At 46.7% G+C, this 6984-nt stretch overlaps 1 pseudogene; it reads left to right on the forward strand.

Annotated features, from left to right (window-relative positions):
- The first annotated feature begins 2252 nt into the window (after window positions 1-2252).
- LOC114688486 lies at window positions 2253-4480 on the forward strand (annotated as a pseudogene).
- Window positions 4481-6984: the final 2504 nt, after the last annotated feature.

A 6984-nucleotide genomic window follows, 5' to 3' on the forward strand; every position in this document is an offset into this window, starting at 1 on the left:
TGCTCTTCTTCGTGTTCATCCTTTAATCCCTTGCAACACACTTAATAAATCTCTTCTCTCCTCCTCCAACAAAAACTGTGACACCAGACACCAGAAGGTGAGTGCAGGGAGCAGAGGGAAAAGTCCTCTGCAGAGCTGAGCAAGGGTACCAGGGAGGCAGCCTTTGTCGTTGCCCAAAAGGACTCTCTTGTCACCCAAGCTAGGCAGGTTCCTGCTTTGCTCCCTCCTGGCCTGTGCTCCTAGAGTGTGACCCTGGAGAATTTTACCTATCATCATTTGCCACTGCTAGGTTCACAATCTCTGTGGATTTCTACACTCTGCTGTCCCAGTCTGGCCTCCCAGAGACTCATTCATTACTTTTCAGCTCAGTGGACCACATGGAGTTTATGGGATTCCACAGTGAGGTGGACATTCCCAGGATGCAGCAGGGGCACAGTGGGTTGGTTGAGAAGAAATAACAGAAGTAGTACAGACAGGGAGCCACACACACACATCGTTGGGTGTATTTGAGGATCTTGCTTCTAGAAACAAAACAGAGGCAGGATGGAGAGTGACGGGAGTCAGTAAGCAAGACCTAGAGCCATCCTCATCCATGGGATCACAGCAGCTCAGGTCTCCAGGCTCATGCTAACCTACCAGACAGTTAAGTCTGACAATACAGACTCCTTTCATCCACATGGAGTGAATGACATACCAGGTACCTGCACACACACACACACACACACACACACACACACACACACACACACACAAGACGTTAATGAACAGTACTTGTCCAAAGTAGAGCTCCTTCAACCACTGCCATACACAGCAACTAGAACTCTTCTTCCTGCCTACCATGTAGTCTTTGCAACAACTCTATGCTGTTTCTACTATAACATACAATGTGAATCAATCATTTTGCCTCCCAGCTCTTTTTCAGCTCACTACAGCACTGATAAACAAGAAGCTCTACAGAGAACATTTTGAGAGCACTTGAATTCCTCATTATAAGCTTAACCATGTCTTAATGCTTACAGATTTTTCTGTTGAAATTCATGCTAATATTAACAACTCAGATCTAATAATATTTATTTAAATGCATGAACATTGAAAGACCTATAAACTCGGTCAGCAATAGTCTACCTTTTGAAAGTAGCATTCGTTAACAAAACATCCACTCAATGAACAAGACTCTCCTGTGGACATGGATGCAGCAAATTATGAAGGATCCAATGATGTCCTATTTTCCAGAATGTAGGCACCACCTTTGTCAGGCTAGTGACGTCTCAAAGAGAAATATCACCAATGAGCCCAGCAAAATAGCCCACACCTTCAACTCAGCACTCGAGAGGCAGAGGCATGTGGATGTCTGTGAGTTGTAGGTCAGCCTCAAAAGAAAGGAAAATGACTTGAAGACATTAATAAAAACATGCCTGCTGTAGCTGGAGAGATAGCTAATCTGTAAAGAGGACCAGAATTGGAGTCCCAGAAGTCTGGGAGCTCACAGCCTCCTGTCCATCCTACTACAGGGTTTCTAACACCCTCTTCTAACCTCCAGAGACAACTGCACTCCCCCACACTCACACACAAACATTCACGTAAGCACCAACTGAAAATAAATCCTAAAAATATTCTTTCTGTATATTTCTGTGAAACTGTATTTTGCATATTGTAAAGAAAACAGAGGCATTAAAAAGGAAAATCAGAATCCGAGGGAATTTTAGTGGGAAAGATGAGGTCAAGGACAGGCAGAAATGTAAATATCTTTCCACCATATCATTGTACTTTGGAAAGTAGTTATTTCTTTTTAATAAACATTCTGCTTATATGAAATTTGTTATTAATGTGTTCAATTAAGCAAATGTCTGAAAAATTCTCAGTTCCTAACACGATGAACATGGATTGATATAATGTACATACCATGAGTACATGTAGACATCCAGTCACAGACATGTTTGAGAATCATTGATTCGATGGCCTCTGAGCTGGGCACAGAAGAATATTACGACTAGGACCAGCAGGACAAAGATCAGGGTAAGCAATTTGTCCCCCAACACTGCTCAAGCATACCTGGACCCAGAGATGGATCTGAGTTGTGGAAGCAGGGCCCTAGAGATTCCTCTTCCAGGTTTTCATCTCTCCATGACCCAATCCAAAAGGTTTGTTTCATTACCATCGGGAATACCTAGAGAAGCCAATCAGACTCCTCCACATCAAGACTGTACTGTGAACAGACTAAGCAGAGACTCAGTCTGCACTCATCATACAGGATGAAGACCCTTGCCCCCCAGGCTCTCCTGCTGCTGCTCCTGGCCAACCTGGCCCTGACCAACCATCTAGAGGGTGAGTGTGGGTGTCGGCAGGGAAATTTCCTAACCCGGAGGAGCAAAATGACTCCTACCTTAGGGTAGCACAAGCAAGGAACTTTGTCTCCACCTCTGTCCCAGACAGTCCAGCCTGTTCCCTTCTCCATTCTGCATTCTGACCCTGACCCCTGCTCAAGGCCCCCAACCTGGAGCCCCCGTGCATCAGCACGGGGTCCTAGAAGGAAATTAGGCGTCTAAAGGCCCGCCTCACCTAGGTTCACACTCGATGCTGTTTTTCCAAACCCTGCTGACCTGGCCCGGCTTCGTGGATTTCTACTTTACCTCTCTTGGCTATGTGGATGACACACAGTTCATGGGATACAACAGCAGAGCAGAGACTCCTAGGATGGAGCCCCGTGCTCCATGGATGCATCAGACTAGTCCAAAATTTTGGGAGTATGAGACACAGAGAGCCTTGAAACTCACAAAGCAATTAACAGAAGAACTAAAGGCAGTGCTCCAGATCTACAACCAGAGCACAGCTGGTGAGTGAACCCGAATCAGAAATCTCAATCTTTGAGGTCCCCATGGGGTTGCCCCTGGTCACCATGTCTGAGGTTCACCCACAGAAAATGTGGCTCATGGAGACTAGGCTCCAGAGAGCCATAGGACACTGACCTGGATTTCTGTGCAGCTGAAATCCAAACCGGTCAATTAGAAAGGCCAAATGAGCGGGGCCGACCAAATAGAGGGCCCCACCAAGGGACCTGGCCTGTGGGACTGATTGAGAGTGGGGGTTTGGCCAGGATATCACACAGTCCAGATGGTACATGGATGTTCGGTGATGCATGGAGGGTACTTCCGTCGTGGATACTATGAATTACTTTACGACGGCTGGGATTACATCGCTTTGAATGAGGACCAGAGCACCTGGACTGCGTTCGGCAAGGCAGCTCAAATCATCGGGCGTCAGTGGAAGATGAAGGATTTTGCGGAATTGTTGAAGCCATACGTAGAGGACACCTGCGTGAATAATCTCCGAGAGTATCTTGAGAAAGGGAAGGAGATTTTGCTGAGAACAGGTAAGGAAGGGAACTGGCCCATCTGCTCTGAGGCTGGAGCTCCTGTCCCCTGAGAAGTCCTCCTCAGCAGGGAGCAGCTGGAATAAGGATTCTGCCTTGCAACAGAGGTGCAAGAGTACTCCTCGGTTCCCTGATACAGCGGGAGGGAGAGTTCAGTTTGTGCAATAAGCAGCAGTTTGCCCCCCACGCCATCGGCTTTATGAACCATGCCCACTCACAGACCTGTTCACTGTTCACGGACCATGACTGGGGAGGTCTGACTCCAGCGTTGCTGCATCTCTCCATCCCCACCTAGTCAGAACCAGAAGTCCATATCCCAGAGGGAGACCTGAAGGCTCCTACTCTGTGCTGGCTCTCACAGATTCTCAAGCTATCCAAAGAATAGATTATCCTCTTCATATCCTATGTTTAGGCCGAAAGGTGGAGTCTGTACTCCTCCTCCACCCCAGCTTTCCCATCCATTCCAAACATTACCACACAAGTTTTGCTGAATCCATAAGAAGAATGAAAAATGACTGAATTTTTCAATTGTTTCCCTCAGATACCCCCAAAACACACATGACCCATAAGGTGAGAGCTGATGGGAAAATCACCCTGAGGTGCTGGGCCCTGGACTTCTACCCTGCTGACATCACCCTGACCTGGCAGAGGGATGGGAGCAACCAGACACAGGTCATGGAGATGATGGACACCAGGCCTGCAGGGGATGGGACCTTCCAGAAGTGGGCAGCTGTGGTGGTACCTTATGGGGAGGCACAGCTGTACACATGTCACGTGACTCATGAGGGGCTGCCTGAGCCCATCACGCTGAGATGGGGTAAGGACTGGGAGTGAGCACAGAGCCTATCACAGAGACAGTTGGAGTATTTGAGGGAAATGGACTAGGGTCATGACTGAAAGCTGGAGGTCAGAGGCCTCACTGTTCCTTCCATTCTCTGTCAGAGCCTCCTCAGCCCTCTGTCCCCATCATGCCAATTGTTACTGGCCTGGTTCTTGGAGCTGTGCTTATGGGAGCTGTGGTGACTTTTCTGATATGGAAGAGGAGGACTAAAGGTAAGGAAAGGGCAGGGTCTGAGTTCAAGTCTCCATGGGAATATCAGGTCCAGCTGAGAGTGTGCCCTGCAAAAATTCCTCCACACAGTTGCTTATTCAGTCTTGTGCTGATGTGCTGACATTAACTCTATTGTGAAGAAAATAATGAACAGATTCATCACTGCAGTGATAGAGGTGGCAGAGACCTGATCCTCAGATGTTAATACAGAAAATTTCTACGTATGACAGATATCCAGGAGTCCAGTTAGCCCTCTTTTTATTTTTTTAATTTTATTTATTTATTTTTTTCAGAGCTGAGGACCGAACCCAGGGCCTTGTGCTTGTTAGGCAAGCGCTCTACCACTGAGCTAAATCCCCAACCCCCCATTTAGTCCTTTTAATGTCCATTATTCCATCATGTTTCCTCATCTTCCTCTGGATCTGCAGTCACACTTCTGCAAACTTCCCTGAGATGAGAACTCTGAGATAAGAATCAGGAGATGTCTCCAAGCCAACTAGATCCTGCTGCATCCATGAGCTCTAAGAAAAGGGATTATTCCCAGGGGTTAAAAGAAACATCTATGTTCAGACTTGCCAGTAATTACAAAGGGGGGAATCATCCCTGAGACACCTGGAGCAGTATATACAGGATCCCACGGAGGTTCTCAGCCAGCCCACACCTCCTCGTTTAGCTCCATCTTCAGAGGCTTTGATCTGCTCTTGTATCACTTTCCCCTGGGCAGTAAAGTTCCTAGGATGTCCAGTCTTCTGTTACAGCTTTAAAAAGTGACGCCCTAAAAGGCCTGATTTTAGAAAGGGAGAGGTCAGAGGATAGAACCCTGGGGTGTGGGGACACTTGGGATTGGGACAGTTTGAGTGTGTGATGGGCTGTTCAGAATGTCACCATTTAAGACACTGATCTGAGTTACTTCCTTGTTCTTTTCTTCTACAGGATAAGACAGCTGTCTTCATGTGATACTGAGTCATACAGGAATTGTTCTGGTTTCTTGTTTTCCCACTGTGGCTTTAAGAACTGGTTCCTTCCCTTTCTGCATCTGACTCTGATTATGTGTCCCTTATGTGAGCACAATGTAAGCAGGTGATGCGTTCGGTCCAGCCCTGATCAGCAACAATCCCCATCCCCACACTTACTGTGTGTCTTCTCCATTCATCTTCCCAGTTCCTACACCAGCTGGCTACACTTCATGCTTCTTTCTTGAAAGTACAAATTTGTTTAGGGTTGTACGGCTTCTCATCAGGCTAGGTGACTGATTTGTGTACTAAACATGAGTAAAACTAGATGGAGAAAATTAAGACTCTGAATCTTATGGCATTTGTGTTTATTGTGTTAATTCCATTGCCTATAACGACAGTTCCAGGCTGTGTGGAGCCACGCGGCCTGGGATATGGAATTGTTTCTCAGTCCACCCTCGGCTTTCACATTATCACTTCTCACCTCTGTTTTATTGCTAGTACCTCAGCCCTATTCCTTCAATAAACACGTTTCACCAGAATATGGTCAAAAAGTCCCAGACACTCTTAGGTCCTTTTCCAGTGTCTGTGCTGTTCTTTCGTCTTGGCAGTCAACCTGTGCAGGCTTGAGTCTGATATTCCATCAAGAGATGTTTAGATCCGTGGCTCTGCAGGAATGACCCTTGTTCTCAGTGCTGTGTTTGGGTTTGGGTCATTCTCTTCTGTGTGTCTGGGTCACGGAAGGCAGTGGGGACTGTTTCTGTCATTGTCCTGCCATGGGTCTCTGTGGTATTCACACTGAAGTTGTTAGAGTCAAACTCTGGTTTCTGACAGCCTCAGGTGTTACAACATGTCTTCAATCCCACCACAGTGGATGCTTTGTCTAAAGAACTGTTGCCAGTTCAAGATCAACCTGGGCTACATTCTGAAAAACTATCTCCAGAGATAGTTATTAAAACTAAAAAACTAAATGAACAGATTAAAAAGTATATAGTATAAGGGATGTACAAGGCTCTACTATACTAATGGCAATCCAAAGAAATCCCAACAAGTGACACATTTCCTCCAACAAGGCCACACCTCCTAATCCTTTCAAGTAGTGCCACTCCCTCGTGACCAAATATTCAAATATATGAGCACATGGGGGTCATGCGTATTCAAAATACCACAGTCCCCCCACAAAGTGTCCATGGTATTGTACTGATGCTTGAGTCTTGGGGGTCTGTGAGGCTCAACCTGGTGTCATGGGGAGACACTGGACAGATGTCTGGGCATTATAACACCACTCTCATAATTTTGCTTTCCCCATTTATTTTTATTTTATTTTATTTTATTTTTTGCCCATGTTCTGAGTGCCAACCATGCAACCAAGGCTGCAGGAGGCCAACCTAAGAGGTAAGGTATAGAAATAGCGTAGCCAGTGTGAGCCTGAGGGGAGTGAGCAGTAGGACTGCACCCTCCTCCTGGGACCCAGGAGGGCTGTCTGGTAGGGGAGACAGGCAGGTCTGATTGGGGTAGAACAAGGCTAGGCTTCTCCTTAACTGTGGTGATGCTGCACAGAACCCTGGGTGCTTCAGACAGATGCTGTTCCTCTCAGGACATGCTCTCAG

Source organism: Peromyscus leucopus, chromosome 16_21, assembly GCF_004664715.2.
Source record: "Peromyscus leucopus breed LL Stock chromosome 16_21, UCI_PerLeu_2.1, whole genome shotgun sequence".
Lineage (NCBI taxonomy): Eukaryota > Metazoa > Chordata > Mammalia > Rodentia > Cricetidae > Peromyscus > Peromyscus leucopus.